The following is a 20,177-nucleotide window of genomic DNA, read 5'->3' on the forward strand; positions in this document are numbered from 1 at the left end:
CATTCAGTACAGTAAGATCTCAGTTTATACTCAGTTCTGCATATCCACTGTTACTGATAAAACATTCCAGCATGCACTTCACTGCTATTCATTCAGGATTTAACCAAATGATCACACGGCAGTTTCTGGCGTATACTCTACAGCTTAGACAAGTGTCTGGAGCATTGAGGAAGCCTCTACAGGAATGTGGGAGGGTGGATGCAGGCAGTCACAGTTTGAGACAAAAGATGCAGGAATCAAGCACTGTTTATAGCCAAATTGGAAGTCTGGTTTGGTATACAGTTTGGAATTACAGAGTCACTTAATATGTAACATCCCTTTTACTTTGTGAACAGTTCCAGATATCAAAGTTAGGTTTCTGGCAAATGACAAGGCCACTTACATTTGTTACAAGATAAGGAGTCTTAACTCCTGTATTGATCGAAATACTGAATGAAGCAAAGTTTTTTAAACAGAAGAAAACACTTTTTTTTACGGAAGCTGAATTTCTTGAAAAGATAAGTACAGTGGTGATGATGACGAAGATGATGATAATCCAGAATGAGAGTTTCAGTTTCAATTCGACCACTTGGTGATATGGCCTCTCCGAGTCTGTGTGCTACATAGGATCCCTACAAGTTTGTTCATTTCTGTCGATCTTGAGTTTCCCATTGCCAATTCAATCCGTGCGTCTTTTTCAAGTCTCTGTCTCATCTGTCTGCTGATCTTCCCCTTGGTCTTTTTTGGTAAATTGGGCTCAAGGTGACCAGCTTGCTGCCTTTCCAAAGAGTTAACTCTTTCCATTACGTCAATGACCTTTGTTGTCTGTCTGATATCAGCTGCTTTCTTTCCATCTTTCTTTGTGTGGCCCAACACTGATCTTTCCATTCCTTTTGGTGTTACAATTTCCTAACAATAAATTCACTAAATTTCCAGTGACATAATATTTGGTAATTTTGAGGTTGAAAGTATCTGTAAAACAATCCATGAAATATTCTAAAATTGAGGGGCAAGTCAGCTGGAATATGCTATTCCATTGTAAACATGCTCGTGCCAAGCTACGCCATTATATCGAGTCCTTAGACTGTTTGCTGCAAAACTAGCAGGAATTGTGTCATATCAATAGATCATTTTGCTTCAATATTCTTTGCATGCAGACGTGTACACCAATGAGGAGAAACTGACATGCTGTTTTTATAAGGTCAATGTCACAGAAATGCTGTCAAAATGGTACTGCAGAATAATGATGTCTATCTTGACTGTCACTGTCCATTGTACCAGCACTTCCACTAATTCTTATTAGGTTATTACTGCAGACAGGCAGTTTCAACATCATACGTCAATGACAAACACTGCAACTGGCAGATCACATGAAGAAGTTGTTCTGGCTACGATGCTTATCAGTCCCCATAGTGGCAAGAGATGTATTGCCAAGGAATGTACAATCAGCCAGGTGAATGTCATTCGTATCTTGCACTGACATGAATTCCAACTGTATCATGTGTCACATCAGCACTCACTCAGAGGATGTGATTTTGAATGTCATATAGAAGTTGTTGGTCCCCTGCAGTGCCTGGCAGCCAACACTATGCTTATCCAATGAGTGCTCTTTACTGATGAAGCAATGTTTAGAAAACACTGCAATGTAAATTTATGGGACTTGCACTACTTGGCATCTGAAAATCCACACTGACTTCATCAGGTACATCACTAACTACCATGAAGCATAAATGTATGGTGTGGGGTCATAGAAAATTCCATTGTAGGACCTGCTTTCATTCCACAGGTGTTAAACGGAAATACATATGCACAATTGCTTACAAACATTCTACCTGTTGTTCTAGAAGAGTTACCACTGGATATGCAACAATGCATATGGTTCTAACATGATAGCAGCCCAGCTCTCTCTTCCCATGTAGCAACACAAATACTGAAAGCTAAAATTTCCTGACCATTGTACAGGATGGAATGCTGCAGTACAATAGCTAGCCAGATCCCATGATTTGACTTCTCTTGATTTCTATTGGGAGCTCTGAGAGATGCAATCTGTCATGAAGTCTCAACTACGCGAGACAAATGTGCCACTGAATCACAACATGCAATGGCATGTCACGCAATGTATTTTGATCTGTTCATGTACCTCTCAAATGGTAATTGCAAATGTGCCTGGCAGTCAATAGTAAACAATTGTAGCACATTTCATTAACAAATGTATTTATTTTTGCAGGTAACATGTTGCAAGTCATTCTGAATAAAAAATTTTCAGCTCATTTACAGTGTATTCTGTACAACTACAATTTCGAGTAGTACTTTTAGAAATATGTCTGACACAAGGGATTTTACTTTTAAGAAGAATTCAAGAATCTCCAGGCAAAAAGGATCAAGTATTTTCTTTTTACTCCAAATTTAAGATTCCACAAAACCCTGGAAACAACCACACACTAGAAATAATTTTCCCAAGCCCCATTTGATCCACCAGGAGCTAGCAACCGCTGTAGTTCCACACACAAGAATCATATGTCGTCATATAGGAAATGACATTTTCTCTGAATGGAGTGGGCCTGTCTTGCTTCATATAATGACAAAGCCTGGCACGAGAACTCTGCTTTGTGGTGTTTACACTGCAACAACCAAGTCTGGTTGTGTTGCCTTTCAGTTTTAGTATATACCTCTGACACACTTATGAAATTTTCAACGTCAATATTAACAAGAGCTATGTACCTGTAATTGTCTTTATAGGAGCTACTGAACGCAGTTATGAAAAGTATATGGTTCAATAAAAAAAAACATACTAGAGTTCAGAGCATTATCCACACAAAACGTTATGTGCTCCTCAGCATACGATCAATTGCAGAAAACCTCGTTTTGATATCTGGAACAGTTCATGAAATAAAAGATGTGTTACATCTTACATGACCACCATTATATACCATCCCCTTAGTAGGAAACTGCTGCACATCAAACATGTATCAAAGAAGACCTCCAGTTATGGCCCTGGTATTCCTTTGACCATTCTTAACTTTGCTGCACAGTGGGGGATCCACATCAGACACAATTGAAGAAGGGCACAGAAACAGTTCCAAGAGGGGCAGCTCGTTTTGTATTATCATGCAATAGAAGAGAGAATGCCAAAGATACCATATGTGACTGCTGGTGGCAATCACAAAAACAAAGGTATTTTTCATTGTAGCAGAATCTTCTCGTAAAATTTCGATCACCTTCTTTTTCCTTTAAATGCGAAAACACTTTGTTGCCATCCACATACATAAGGATAAATGATTACTATCATAAAAAAAAAGAGAAATCTCAGACCTAAGGAAAGATTTAAGTGTTTTGTTTTCCATGTGTGTTGTTCAAGAGTGGAACGGTGGACATAGAGCTTGAAGGTGGTTCAATGGATTCCCTGCCAGAGTAGTCCTATAGATGTAGATGCAGAAATATGTTAAATCCAGTACGTTAACTATACCCAGTTTGCTGGTCGTGGGTTCATCAGTTCGCCAACCGTACAAATGCAGTTACGATTCAAAAATACAGGGTGTACATAAAGTCTGGGAACACTTTCAATTATTTATTGCACAAGAACTGAACACTGTACAGATGTCATATATATTGCATTAAGAAGAGAAATTCCAAGTTTTTTTTACCAACATTCGATATGCGAAACATGAGTGACCCAGCAGACATCAATACTGTAATCGAATTCTTTGCCATACCCGCCCCAGCATGGCATCATCAACAGTGGCAGTCACTTCCCATGTTCTCTTCCTGGACCTCTGCTACATCACGTGGTAGAGGCAGTACATACACCAGATCTTTAATGTGTTCCCACAAAAAAAAAAAACTCACGGAGTGAGATCTAGTGATCGGGAAGGCCATTTCATGAAACATGCTGTCACCTTCTGTAGCACAGAAGAGATGTTTGCGAGTAGCACTGACAATCGGCCAATTACCAAACTACGCTGTGGCGGTATACATGAAAAACAATTTCAGAGTTTCTCTTCAAAATTATATATGTATGATGTTTGTACAATGTTTGGTACTTGTGCACTAAACAATTGAAAGTGTTCCAGACTTTATGTACACCCTGTACTCATTTTAACTTTCACAGTAGTTTCTGGGTCATATCTTGAAGAAGAAGAAGAAGAAGAAGAAGAAGAAGAAGAAGAAGGAAATGACGATGGAAGAGGAGGAGGAGGAGGAGATGAAGAAGACATATTTTACTATGAGAATTTTCGAGAGAGAAATTTTTCCTCATACAATTCTTATCTCTCATTCCAACCCTAAGAGTACTGCTATACACACATCACACCCCAACTTGGCTTGCTCAGAATATTAACTGGTTATAAATATTCAATCTGAAGTACAGACACCAGTATTAACATGAATATATAACAGCAAACACAAGAAATATTAAAATTAAACCACTACCAGAGAACAGATTTGTATGAACTATATCTCGAATTCTATATTTCTAGAACATCAAAGGCTGTGAAATGTTTTTACATAGCTGGCGCATGCACACGCACGCACGCACGCACGCACGCACGCGTACGCACGCACACACTGCTCAAATTAAACACGTTACCAGCATAAATTCATTCATAATCTCTACAATCTTTGACGATGTTAAAATGATTATGCAAAAATGGAGAATACACAGTAACAAATAAACAATAAAACATCAGAGAATATAACCAACTGTCTCCACAGCCTCTTTCTTTGTCAGCAGGAACATACTACATATGAGACAGAAGAATCTGCTTTGGCTACAACCTAGGAGGGGAATATTGCAAATGAGAGTGAGCTGTCTTGGGTCATCTATCTTTGCGAGAAGAATGACGTCTTTGGAAAGACAAAAGTTAAAAAATTGTTTAAATTATTTATATTAACAAGTAGAAATGAACTTACATCATGTGAGTCAGGACTAATGTCATGTAATTTGTGTGGTTATTCTATATTTGAAAGAAAACCAAAATAGTCCTATGAAAGCATGTCCAATTTTCAATCATTATGGAGTGGGTTGAAAAATACGCATGTCCATGAATGGATATGAAGACACACGTGAATATTACTTACCAAAATGCTGTATAGTCGCTGTGATGAACGGAATAGTGGTGGGACAGATGGGGCTGATCCATTCTACAAGAGGTGTGGGGGTTCTCCAACATATGGCAGCACTGTTATGTTGCACCGATGCAACAGCTACAAACGTACCCAGTATGCAATGGTGGGTTAGATCAGTGTGCAGTCTTGAGGCTGTGCGCATGACATGCTTGAGTGTTGTTTAATTGAGCAAGCCCATTGTATCTGTGAATACAAACATGCCTCACTCATTCCTCTATGCAGCACTCATTCGTCTACGCAGAATATACAAACGTGTTGTTTGTGAATGGGTACCTGTAATGGCAGTGCCCCTGAGGCTGTGAAAAAACACTAATCAGTGTACATGTAACATCAGAAACTGGGGCTGTCCAGTCATCTGAGGAAATTGATGATATTATTGCAATGGTACAACACAGTCTCGCCAACAGTATACGGCACATCAGCCATCAGCTCAATATTCCACAAATGCATGTGTAGCATACATTACATTCCGAGGGCTTGTACCCATTCCATGTGAAGTCCGTGCAACATCTGCATCCAGGTAACTCACTAAGCAGACAACAATTTTGTGAATGGTTGAATGTACACAGACACATCATGCAAATACACTTTATTTGCAGATAAGGCCACATTTACATGCATGGTATTATGAATGCCAACAATTCTCATACAAGGGTGATGGAGAACTCACATGACACTATTAGGGAAACAAGATTCCAAGATAGGTTCTTGGCGATGTCCAGTGTGGTGTAATTGATGACCTGTTGATTGGGCCCGTGTTCCTGCCAAATCACAAGACCGCTGCAGCACATGCACATTTCCTGACAGAAAACCTACCTGTACTTTTGGATGATGTGACATTAGAGCAAAAGTAGCAAATGTACCTGCAACTTGATGGAACACTGATTCACTGTACCCCAGCACCATCTGAATAACATTTCCTCAATGCTGGAGTGGCTGTGGTGTGCCCATTAACTGACCTACCTGATCACCCGACCACATCCTATCAGACTTCTGTTTATGGTGGTGGGTAAAGGGGTATGCTTACATCACCGATGCTGCTGCCTGCATTGAAGCCCTCGAAAATGATGATGGCTATGTAACACAACACATCCTCCAACAAATTATATGTGCACTGAGACAGTTGGGGGACTTTTTGAACACCTCTTGTACTAGGGATCAATCTTTTGTCCCATTAATATTCTGTCAACCACAGAATCTACATAGTATTTCAGTAAATAATATTCACACTTGTCTTAATAATCATTCATGGATGTGTGTAGTCTTCAACCCACTCCACATCCAGAATGATCGAAAATCGGACATATGTTCATAGGACTTTTTTGGTTTATTGTCACATGTAGAATTACCCCAAAAAATTGAGAGACATTTCTCCTGAATCACCCTGTAGAATTGCATTTAAAATAGAGAGAGAGAGAGAGAGAGAGAGAGAGAGAGAGAGAGAGAGAGAGAGAGGGGGGGGGACTTTCCTTCCAACCTTACACAGAATTGCCAACCCAGAATTTAATGTTTCTAGCTAATACAACTGTTGTCCTGAAAAGAATCAAATTTCAATCAAAAGTCCTAACAACTGCAGATTTAATGAAAGGGGGTAAATGTTTCACCAGAAAGGATAACACACAAAGGTCTGGCAGCCACCCAAGATGCAAGAGAGGAAGAGAATTAACAGTATTCACAGAGAGATTTGTCCTGCCTCTATCTCCTAACACAGCAGTCTCCATAATTCTCTTCTCTTCCAACTTATATCAATTATTTACACCTTTTCCCAACATACTTTTCTTGAGTATGGACTGTGAAGTCCGAAAACATCGAGGTCTACGAACGATTTATGTCTCATCAAGATTTCAATTTATGAAACATAGATCTGTTTACATTTTTATTTATTTATTTCACAATAATACACTGGATAGAAGGCGATGATTCAGTCTTAACATAAGGCAAATCATGAATCTCATTTACTGTATCACAATGAAAATGTGAAAAATTTTAATATGTTTCCTTCGGAACTAAAATGTAAAACATGAGAAAAGGGGGAAGAGCCTATGAAAATCTAGCAATGAAAAAACTTCTCAAAGAAGCTAAAATACATCTTGGTAATGCAAGAAATTGCTGAAATAAAGAAACCACTGGTGTTAGTAATACACAAAATAGGAGATATAAAGGGTGTCCCATTTGTCTTGACCACCCTAAATAACTGTTTGTCCAGGTGCAAATTACAAAATGTATCAAGCAAATGTTTTTTAGCCCTCAGGGAGACATCAATCAGCATGATTGCCTTCGTTGTAGATTTGTTTTCTACAAAGATATCAACAACGGCATGACTTTTTTAAATGGCACCCTTTATTTTTTATTCGGTAATTCATTTCCTCTGCTAAAGAGCTATTAAAAATATATCACAGTGTACTATTCACTGAAACACAACATTATTAATTACATAACACAACACTGATGTTGACGCTCCCGGCACTTAATGCAGGTACTCGGGGTAATGGAACACATGCAGGTGCTGATGCTGACATAAGTCAGCTGAAGAGTTGTGCGAGTCGAATGTACACCAATGAAGAGAAGGTAGAATTGCTACTCATCTGTGGGGAATGTAAGTTAGCAGAAAAGTAATTGCAAAACTACTTTCTTATGTACGGGTACATTTAGCACAGTAGCTTAGTCCTTTTAAATACTGTTGTGTAGAGGAGGCATACAGTAAAGGCTGTCCTTCCTCCAAACTGCTTCGACATAGCGTTTCTTTTGTTGTTGTTGAAGGTAGGTGGAATGCTACACAGGCAGCAAAACTATACAGAGAGCGATATCCTGACAAGAAGCAACCTTCTCGATGGATGTTTTCTCGTCTCGTTGTGATGCTTCAGGAAACGGGAAGTTTCAACCCACGACAACGCACTCGTCTTAGCATTCACACAGATGAAGCTGCTGAAGTTACTGTTATCACTTCCATTGCTATGAATCCACATCTGAGCACACACGAGTTTGACACGAGATTGGAATTCCTAAAACCACTGTATATACACTCCTGGAAATGGAAAAAAGAACACATTGACACCGGTGTGTTAGACCCACCATACTTGCTCCGGACACTGCGAGAGGGCTGTACAAGCAATGATCACATGCACGGCACAGCGGACTCACCAGGAACCGCGGTGTTGGCCCTTGAATGGCGCTAGCTGCGCAGCATTTGTGCACCGCCGCCGTCAGTGTCAGCCAGTTTGCCGTGGCATACGGAGCTCCATCGCAGTCTTTAACACTGGTAGCATGCCGCGACAGCGTGGACGTGAACCGTATGTGCAGCTGACCGACTTTGAGCGAGGGCGTGTAGTGGGCATGCGGGAGGCCGGGTGGACGTACCGCCGAATTGCTCAACACGTGGGGCGTGAGGTCTCCACAGCACATCAATGTTGTCGCCAGTGGTCGGCGGAAGGTGCACGTGCCCGTCGACCTGGGACCGGACCGCAGCGACGCACGCCAAGACCATAGGATCCTACGCAGTGCCGTAGGGGACCGCACCGCCACTTCCCAGCAAATTAGGGACACTGTTGCTCCTGGGGTATCGGCGAGGACCATTCGCAACAGTCTCCATGAAGCTGGGCTACGGTCCCGCACACCGTTAGGCCGTCTTCCGCTCACGCCCCAACATCGTGCAGCCCGCCTCCAGTGGTGTCGCGACAGGAGTGAATGGAGGGACGAATGGAGACGTGTCGTCTTCAGCGATGAGAGTTGCTTCTGCCTTGGTGCCAATGATGGTCGTATGCGTGTTTGGCGCCGTGCACGTGAGCGCCACAATCAGGACTGCATACGACCGAGGCACACAGGGCCAACACCCGGCATCATGGTGTGGGGAGCGATCTCCTACACTGGCCGTAGACCTCTGGTGATCGTCGAGGGGACACTGAATAGTGCACGATACATCCAAACCGTCATCGAACCCATCGTTCTACCATTCCTAGACCGGCAAGGGAACTTGCTGTTCCAACAGGACAATGCACGTCCGCATGTATCCCGTGCCACCCAACGTGCTCTAGAAGGTGTAAGTCAACTACCCTGGCCAGCAAGATCTCCAGATCTGTCCCCCATTGAGCATGTTTGGGACTGGATGAAGCATCGTCTCACGCGGTCTGCACGTCCAGCACGAACGCTGGTCCAACTGAGGCGCCAGGTGGAAATGGCATGGCAAGCCGTTCCACAGGACTACATCCAGCATCTCTACTATCGTCTCCATGGGAGAATAGCAGCCTGCATTGCTGCGAAAGGTGGATATACACTGTACTAGTGCCGACATTGTGCATGCTCTGTTGCCTGTGTCTATGTGCCTGTGGTTCTGTCAGTGTGATCATGTGATGTATCTGACCCCAGGAAAGTGTCAAAGTTTCCCCTTCCTGGGACAATGAATTCACGGTGTTCTTATTTCAATTTCCAGGAGTGTAATATTCCTACACATCACCGGTTCCATCCTTACCATGTACACCTACATCAAGAATTGCATTGGAATGATTTCCAGAATCGTGTACAGTTCCGTCAGTGGGTACAGCAGCATATTCTCACAAACCCAAACTACTTCACCAGTGTTCTATTTACTGATGAATGTTCCTCCTCACACACAGGACAGGTAAATACAAGGAACATGCATTATTGGTCCAGCGACAACACACAATTGCTCAGGCAAGTGGAACACTCGCGCCAATGGAGAGTTAACGTCTGGTGTGGGTTGCTTGGTACTACAATTATTGGCCCTTATTTCAACAAAGGTAGTCTAAATAGCATAGTATATGTCAACTTCCTCACATGAATTCCTCCTCCTCTGAAGTGCTGATAAGAACCAGAATGCTTATGTGGTATCAACATGATGGATGTCCAGCACATAATGCCTCGTGGTATGTTCTCAATCTAAGGTATCCTGCCAGGTGGATTGGTCAATGTGGAAGTTACTTGGCCTGCTAGGTCTCCTGATTTAAATTCTCTGGACTTTTTTCTTTGGAGATGCATTAAAGACTGTCTATAGCTATAGTCCAACGGCTCCAGAGGACATGCAGGAACACATTGTGCTTGCTTGTAATTCTCTTCAGCAGGCAACACTGGAAGCAGTAAATAATTCTTTCATTCAACGAGTGCACCTGTGCATCATTGTCCAGGGTCACCACTTCGAGTGTTCTACTCCTGGGCAATGGTACAAGAGGGTCAAAGTCAATTTTGTGTTATGTTTTTACTCGGTTGTCATTTGTTTCCTGACAACTCCAGCACGTGGATGAGTTTGTGATCCTGGGCTCAAAGTCAATGTTGCATTACGTAATTAATAATGTTGTGTTTTAGTGAACGGTACAATGTGATACATTTTTGAACAGGTCTTCAGGAGAGGAAATGAATTACCAAATAAAAAATACAGTGTGTGATTTAAAGAAAGTCATACTGCTGTTCATATTTTTGTAAAAAACAAAGCTACAATGAAGGCAATCCTGCTGACTGATGTCCCACTAATGGCTAAAGGACATTTGCTTGAAACATTTTGTAATTTGCATCAGGACAAACAGTTATTTAGAGTGGTCAAGATAAATGGAACACCCTGTAAATAACATGACATAAAGAGACAGTCAACTTACAGTCAAAGGGAACTGAGTTTTGCAACCATAATTTGTTCATGGCAACCTGAACAAATTTTCATGGGGATGTGAGGAGCAAGCAGTGCCTACCAAAGCCCACTACACTGACAGCTGTGGGGCAAGTGGCAGAATGGAACATGCTGTACCTCCCCCAAGCAGTTTCAGTTGTATACATGTGATTACTACATTGGCACAGAGTACCATAACTATAGCTTTGTAATGGCTACAGTGCACACACACATTGTATTGTTAGATTATGTTGGCACTGACCAGACACGAAACACTTGTGGCTCGAAGCTGACAGACTTTTATTGGAATCAGCTGATCCAGAACTCAGGAACCCCTTCCAGAAGTGATAAAAGTTGCGGCAGGCAGTAGGTTCAAAATTTAATGACAGACTTAGATGAAAAAGGCAATTAAAAAAAAAAAAAAAAAAAAAGTTCGGTGACTGTGCTTTGTGGATGACCAGTCTGATAATGAAGACAGTGAGGTGATTTTTGATATACAAAATTTTTTAAAAAGGTAGTTATGTGACAGGCTATTGGAAGACACTTCTTGGCAAGATCCCGTAAGCTTTTGGCCAAATGGCCTCCTCCTTAATTACACACACACACACACACACACACACACACACACACACACAATCACTGTCTCTGGCTGTCGAGACAGCAAAAAACTTAAAGAGTAATTGCAAGTTCACAACGGTCAAGAGACTGAAGTCCACTTTCCCTACTGCACACATGTTCAAGTTTCCTTCTTGCGAAATTAAAGCTTTATTCACAGCGTAGGATATGTTTTTTCCCTGTACAATCCCTTCGCTAGAGTTGTCATAGAGTAAAGATATTGGTGTTCAATTGATCCTACTGTTAGTTTATTATATTCCCAGTAAGTATCAACAACTGGAGTGGTAGACAGGCAGCTGCAGTGAGAACTGGGTATTATAATGGCACTGGAGTTAATCTTTATGAATAAACGAAAAATTTTTTACACTACTGTTCCACCACATAATAAAAAATGGCCTTACATTTATGTTATTAAAACTGAAAATTAACCTTTTTGATTAAGTCTAACATCACCATACTGTTGACATAACTGCTCACTTGTTTGCTGAAAGCACTATTAAAAAAAGAAAACCAACCACAGGAGGAGGACCTTCCATTGATCATCTCATCCCATCCATTTCTTGTTCTGAAATATACATAATATGGTTCAAACAATGGAAACTTCAGGTACGAATATCAACACGGCCAGGGACAGTAGTTTATGGGTGGGGAGAGTGGAGTGTGCACAGACTAGGCTCCAAAAGGCACAGTGTCAGGAAGTTTGGGGCAGGGAGGTGGCAGAAAAAAAGGAGCAAAAAAGGAGAAGAGTTGGGAAAGATGGGTGGATGCATTGGCAGAAAGCTGCAAGTCAACAGGGTGGGAGACTAGAATAGTGAGGAGCTTATAGGACATAAGGGGTGGAAACTGTTGGATAGAGGGTGTGAGAACAATATGTTACCTTATTACCATAGGGTGATGACAGGATAATTGTGGGAGTGGAGAATGTGTTGTAAGGATAACTCCCATCTACACACTTCAGAAAAGCTGGTGGAGATGGCTCAAGTAGTGAAGCAGCCATTGAAATCAAGCAGATTATGTTCAGCTGCATATTGTGCCACATGGTGGTCTAGTTTGCTCTTGGCAATAGTTTGGCAGTAGCCGTTCATCCTAGTGGACAGCTAGTTGGAGGTAAACCCAATACAAAAAGCTGTACAATGGTAGCAGCAGAGCTGGTATATCATACGACTGCTTTCAAACATGATGATGTAGGACAAACCTGTGACAGGGCATCAGAGGCCAGGCTGCTTGTGAAAACAGCCGTATCATTTACCAGTTCTGCCACTATCATTGCATAGCTTTTTATATTGGTAGGACTACCAACCAGCTGTCCACCGGAACATAATATGCTTGATTTCAATGGCTGCTTCACTACCCGGAACATCTCAATCCTCCTCTCCATCACCATCTTTTCTTAACTGTGCAGATGGGAGTAGCAATCTATCTTTTCCTATGTTGTTGTAATATAGCTATTAATTGATATATTTTTTTAAACATCTTAGTCAATATATGAAAAGATATTGCAATGAATTGTGAACTTCCTCGCATCCTCAACCTAGACACATTGTCAGATCAAACAATAGTATCAGGTGTACTGACGAGAAAACATCTGAGCTCTCAGAGACTGCAGACTACTCTGTTTTACACAGACCTGGTATCAGTATGATATTGCATATGGAATGAACTCTGGGGCGTATAATCAGAGTCATATGTAATGCTCACTATCCATATAAGCAAATGCAATGCAAAGCAATAATTGAAATTCCTGTATGGAGCAATAAAGCTCTGAAACGGACGTATATTACTCAGCTTCTACAATATTAGTATTAACCTATTATTAAGCACTGTTGTTCAGTCTACACGCCTTACCACACACAATTAACAGAAGAGACAGTGGTGACAAGGGCAGTGCACTTTACCTCCTTCACCTATTCGATAATGCCTGCATAAGAATAACAGTTATGTAACCACCTAAAGCAGATTAGGGTTTTCAGCAGCTGAGTGATATGAACCCACAATGAAATTAATTAAGAAGCTGTCTGGACTGAAGTTCCAGACCAGGTAGCAGTTGATCAATCATGACGGCATCTTTCAGGCACAGTTAATGAGGGCAGCATATGATTTGTCATGTGGCATGTTTTGTCCTTCCCAAGCCTGACGATGAGAATTAAAATAGCTTCCTCCCATAGCAGGGAAATTGTAATGTCTCCAATACTGCCACCCTTACTAAACTTAACAGTAAGATATCCTTAGAATTTTCAGAGGTGCTGGCATATGCTGTAATGGATATTGTTGTGACCTAACATTGTGTCAAATCCTGCAGACAAGCACAAATATGGTTCACACATGGCAAAAAAAAAAAAAAAAAAAAAAAAAAAAAAAAAAAAAAAAAAAAAAAGTCAAACTTTATAACTGTGAAACAAATTCCCATAGTAAAACTGAAAAGCAAGAAACTAGCTGGCAGTAATTTGAGCAGAGTGCTTCCCTAAGATCTGGGCAATCTCTTCAATGCTGCTCATGAAAATCCCACTCCTCATTAAAGAATTAACTTCTCTTGTAGCACCTCTCCCCGATAACCACATGATGACCTTCCATACTTGAGAGGGTTTAGAAGAAATGTTAATAAATTCAGGAACTGTTGTCACAATTTCTTCTTGCTCTCCTTTATAGCTCTTTGACATTTAACCCTTGGCTCCTAAAAAGCTGCGAAGTTCTCACAGGTAAGTTCTTGAGTCAATGCAGAGCCCCACTCATCCCAACACCAGAGAACACAGTGCCTTTATGGTTGACCTGACAATTATTAGATGGCTGCTTTAAGAGGGTGGTGAATAGATAATGTGATCTACCCATTCCCTGACACCACTGCAATTCTGCAATGAAGCAAATTTGTTGTAGATGATCATTTTTTCCTCTTGAGCACAACCCTAGGCAACTATCTCATGCATTTTGCTTCGTTTTGCAGTTTTACTGGGATCAAGAATTGAGAAAGAAGTGCAAGAATTGATAAAGAAGTGCAGATCTTCACCCACTTTCCACTAGCAATTGTATGCAAGATATAGAGAGCATGTCACGAGATCAAAGGAGGTTATCAAACCCACAGCAGTGTTGAGTGGCGTCCTCTACCTTACGTTCAAAAACATTCTATGATAATAAGACAGATGATCACTAGGGCAGACTGTTTGCAGAGTGCCACATCAAGTTGGTGAACTTAAGTCTTTGTACAAGATGAACAGGTTTGGAATGGTTTAAAGTATCAGACAATGCTTCTTCAATGAAAGGCATTGTGTGATGGCAAACTGAGGACACATATAATAATCCTATTTGGCAAATGCACTATGACAGCAACTTTTTGCAAGTTAGTGATGAAGAGAAGGGATGACATAAATCCTGAATGAAGATGAACCATTCTCCCACTTACTCTGTTCACTGAGGACCTGCTTTCGGTCGAGGACAAACATTAACAGAAAAGACAAATGCAAAATATTTCTTGTGTGTTAAAAAGTCTCAGTTCCTCCATATGTGACCTAAATCCACCTATTACATTGCTGAGAAGGGGCAGGAGGTCTCCTCTTCTGATGAATCAGATAATGTATTTTGTTTGGTCTGACAGTTTACGCCTTATTTTTGGTGTAAAATTCTCTCTCGCTCTCTCTCGCTCTCTGTGTTGGTCTGATGCAATTTGCTAATTTTACATTATTTGTCTTTTTTGACACACTTTGGGGCAAGTGAATATTTGCAGAACTTCCAGCAACAAATGTTTGTTCCAGCTTTCATTATTAGTCTGTGGTAAGGTCACTGCAACAAAACATGGTGCAAATACTAGTGACTTAATAACCTGATACATTTCAGTATAACAAGACTGATTTCCAGAGCAGTTTACATGAACAGTGGGGTGGGCACATAGCCATTGTTCCACTAGAAAACTAGTCTTAAAGTGTTCTGGCAACATTTGTGAATTACACATCATTACAAATACAGCTGCTTTATCAACATCACCATTTACTCTCTTCTTAATATTTTAAATATTTACAACAATAATTGAAATTCCTGGACTTTTTACTCCACGTTCTCATTCACCTTCAGTTCCTGAAAGCCTATCTCATGAGATTTCCACAAACAGCAACCATCTAGACTGAAGTTACCTTATGAAGCTCAGTTAAATAGGGCAGTTAACACCATTTTTGCATCTTGTATCTTGCATACCTTGCACAAAAGTAAATGTTTCTTTGATTGATGGACAATTTCTAAGTCTTTCTATGGATTTAAATGTTAAAGCTCCTCTCTGTCTTTTTTTTCACAAAGGATTCTGTGAAAAAGTTAATGTTCTTACTATCCACTGCTTTCTTAAGACTCTTAGTTCAGACAGGACTATCCGCCAAAAATCTTTTGGTTGGTTGAGTAAATGTTGATCAATGGATCACCCATACTATAGTGATGCTGTCCCTCAAATAGTTAAAGAAATATAGGTCAATCCACATAAAGCTACACATTACCTGGATTGACCTAATACAATTGAGGCTGCCTGGTAACAACTGTTTTGCCTCAACAGTCATCCATCCAATTTGCGCACAGCATACTACGAGACTGATTTTTATTTTAATAGATGATGATCTGGATGGTAAAGCAAAGATCCCCATTCCCTGTGACATACAATGTTTCACTGCCATTCTGTACAGTGGTTGCAAAAGTCGGCACTCATATATCCCAACTTCAGGAATCCTAGGTATGCCAAACATGTATTCACCTTACAATGATGGAGCTCCTAGAGGTGCTCACTAGTGGGCATGACTGAATGTCATGGACTTCAGAAGCATTGAACCCTACTAGGAAGGAAAATTGTACATGCTAGCTACACATATGCTGCGATACCAGTTTACTGTACATTTCCATATTTTTGTGCTCTTTTGCCTACCTCACTTAATTCATCATTGGCAAGCACCAAGTTGTTGTTATATCCAAACAAATGTGTGCTAATACCATTATAATGAGATTTCACTATAGAACAAAATGAATCATTCAAGATATTTTTCACCTAGGCTTAGAGAGAGAGAGAGAGAGAGAGAGAGAGAGAGAGAGAGAGAGAGAGAATACTGAATGAGAATTCTAGTGCAATTAGAATTAGATTTTGCCGCAGAATAGTCAGTGGCTTCCTGAAATATGAGTGAATGTAGATGTGACAAACACTGAGAAAAACTTGAAAAAATGTGCTATCAAAAGTAGTCAGAACCAAAAACACAAGTGAAGAAACACTAAAGCAAAACCAGAAAGACTGAGGTCAGGGCTTTTTTGTAAAAAATGGTGAGAGAAAACAATGCAATTTAGAAGACGATGCTGAATCATTTTGTATTTAGCCTATAACATAAATAAATGCCTAATTCATGCCATCATATACGAGTGGGTACCCAAAAGATATCAAGCCTTTTAATTGATTTGTTCACATTTTCAGCACACACCTTCAACCTCCTGAGCTTGCACTAATACGTGTAATATTTTATTCCATTTTGTAAAACATTGTTTAACTTCATCTTTTGTGATGCCTGACAGCCTCTATCATTTTCTTTCTCACCTCAGCAACATCAGCAAAAACTTGCTTTTCACATCTTTCAGTCTAAAAAAAAAAAAAAAAATACCTATGGGAAGGATGGGTGAGTATCAGGGATGAGAATTTGGGATCATACCATTTTTGGTCAAGTATGGTCTCACAGACAGTATTGTCACCTGACTGCCACAAATCAGGCCAATTCTGCTGCACACTGTTTTCGACATTTTTAAGAAGAAAGCCTAGTTAACTGTCTGATCCTGAAAACAAACTCTGAATGGACAACTCATTGCATTGAACTCCAAGTCAATCCCAACAGCTCCACAATTTCTTCAATGGATCATTGCACAAATATTTTCAACATTTTCGTATGTTCGGGCTGTGGATGGACAACCAGAATGAGATTTGTCATCAACTGATTTTTCATCATTTTTGAAATGCAAAAACCATTCAAACACTTTAGTTTTCCACACAGCATCATCCTTGTATGCCGTTTTTAACATTTCAAGAGTTTATGTTACACTTGTCCCAAACAGAAAGCAGTATTTCATTGCCACTTGCTGTTCATGAAAATCAGCCATTACAAAAATGACAATCACACTATAAACTATGCGGAAACCACTACTGGGCTGGTTCAGCAATGCCAATCAGTTTTCTGACTCTGGAATGTTTATTCTATAGCCTCCTAGCAGCAAAAAACATTACTACAAAAGCTCTGCACGACAAAAAGTAAGTTCAGTTCCTTTCGGGTACTCCCTTGTACATTTGTGTTTGCAACTAGCTATTTACACAGTTTAACAATTCATTTATAGGTTTAATTAAGAACTTCTATTTAATGACAGAACAGTAGGATAATGACGATAAAGTATTACTGTCTGATACCACTGCTTGAAAGGTGGTAGTGGAGAATATTTATTTGATGGGGAATTAGGCCACTCATCAGCATCTAATATGAATATCCATGTGCTTCAGGTTCCTTGGTGTACTCAGTTTTATTTCTTTACGGGTTAATCATAATGGTAGACAGAGTTACATTTTTTTCTTAATGATCAAATAAAAAATTAAATAAAGGGGTCACCAGAGGTTAGTTGCTCATGCTGTTTAATATCCCCTGCATATCCCCATTTCTCAAAGCGAGAACAAGCATCCCATTTGATACCAAAAATCATTATGCATTCCAGATACTTCCAAACATGTTTACTTTACCCTTCCAACTAAATGTCTCACTCATTTCCATCAATTATAATTACCAAGGAAGAAACTCATCAAAATAAAAAGAAGTGTGAAGACGGCAGTGCTCCACCAATGTGAGGACAACATGCCATGTTATTCTTTCTACATGAAGTCTATTTAACTATGTCTAATCCTAATACAGAGACACCAACTGCAATGAAATTTGCAAGCTGTTACACAGAAATGCTATACTTACTTTTCACCCGGTGAGTAGTAAAGCTATAGCAAAAGACTTTTAAAGCATGCTCTCTTACAAAGATGAGACAAGCATAAATTCTGTGCTGCATCACAATATGTAAACTGACTATATATAAATACTACATGTTCAGTTAGTGAAGCGAATCTAACTGCTACTCTCAGGTTAGCCACTAAAAATGTATTCTGATAGCTGACTGTTCAGTAACATCAACACACATTTTTTATGAAATAGAATGGCATGTCTTTCATTGAGCCCTTCTTACAAATAATTAATGCACATGGTTATTTTTCCACTTAATAGTGGCACATAATTTTTACGTAATTAGTTTTTCGTTTATTTTCATAATATGTCCACAGAATGTTGCTAGAAACAACATAATAAGGGAACGAATAATCATTTAAGCAACAGTAAAGCACACAAAATGAAAGAACACAAAGGCTCAGTGTGTGTGTGTGTGTGTGTGTGTGTGTGTGTGTGTGTGTGTGTGTGTGTGTGTGTTGCATGCATGACCACCCATCCATGTAATCACACAAGCAATGCATAACAACCAAATTGCACAATACACCCAATTTCTGTACTTAAATAAACAAAGAATTATACAAGATTCTGACACTGCAGCTAAATACAACTGGTTTTAAAATGTCCACAAAACTATACAATATTATTTTTGTTTTCTAAAAAATAACAAAAGATGGTAAGCAATGAGCATGGTACTACTTTTAAACACTATACAAGTTGATATATTTAACACATCTAGGTATAAAATACAGCTTTAAAACATCAATTAGTTTTTACACATAACATGCTTAACATTATATGGCATCATGCATGTTCTTAAGTATCTCCCAAGAACCCATGCTTAAAAATGGCACCTTTTAGAAGGGAGATGTAAATTTGGTACCGCTGACTAACATTTTATAGTTGTGGAAAAGATTCACTAGTGGAATACAAATGGAGAAAACAAAAGCAGTAAGACTGAATAGTCAATGATTTGAGAAAAGTTAAATTTTAAAATAAACTTCTTCATGAGCTAAAATATGGGAGTGTTGCTGTTGTTGGTAAACAGCCCATTTACATTCATACATCTGCAACAGTATACAGCCTCTTTAATATTACACTCCTTAGGTGTTTTATTAGAATGTTAATGTCATGGTAACATAAAAATAAAGAAACAAATTGCTGTAGTATTTACAGTTATCTGGCTTGAAGAGAAAAATATAATATACAAGTCACAACCATAAGTCTCTGGTCAAGTAAGTTAGAGATCAATGGAAATTGTGTCTATGGTGATTTTTATCCTATTTTGTGCCAGATTATTCAGATTTATTTCTGACCTGTACTTAATTATGACTCTTTAAATGGGTTTACTTCCAAAATTTGCTTAGAAAGTGCATAAAAAGTTGCTCAAAGTGAAAATCAGTACAGAATGAATACACTGTTGTCAAGCTCATAACAAATGCTGCTCTAACCACAATTAACCTACCATTACCTGGGGGTTCTGTGACTGTACACCAACCATCTCTAACATCACAGAATATTGTACTAAAGATCCGAATTCTTAAAACAGAATAGGTGAATGACAGATTAACTTGATTGTCACAACATTTATCAGACTTAAAAAAACACACTCATCGAAATTAATGCTGCAGAAACACTGCGAGGGCAATTTTTTGTTCCACTTTAATCCACTGCACATTACTATTCTTTGGATTCCCCCGACCCAGGAAAGTAGATAATTACGTACAATGACTTGCACTTCTCAATTTAACTTTCACATTAACCACACTATGTTCAAATAGCAGGCAGTCTCTTTCTGACTTTTTTTTTCTCTCTAATTGAAAGCTTCAGGTTTGATTTCATAAATATACACACAAAACTAAATACTTGCACATTATCTGATT

At 39.6% G+C, this 20,177-nt stretch overlaps 1 protein-coding gene across 2 annotated transcripts in view; it reads right to left on the bottom strand.

Annotated features, from left to right (window-relative positions):
- LOC126336572 (kinase suppressor of Ras 2) overlaps positions 1–20,177 on the bottom strand; it is a 166,985-nt gene that overhangs the window by 63,400 nt on the left and 83,408 nt on the right. The window lies entirely within an intron of this gene.

The sequence above is a fragment of the Schistocerca gregaria genome, chromosome 1, assembly GCF_023897955.1.
Source record: "Schistocerca gregaria isolate iqSchGreg1 chromosome 1, iqSchGreg1.2, whole genome shotgun sequence".
In the NCBI taxonomy this organism is placed as follows: Eukaryota; Metazoa; Arthropoda; class Insecta; order Orthoptera; family Acrididae; genus Schistocerca; species Schistocerca gregaria.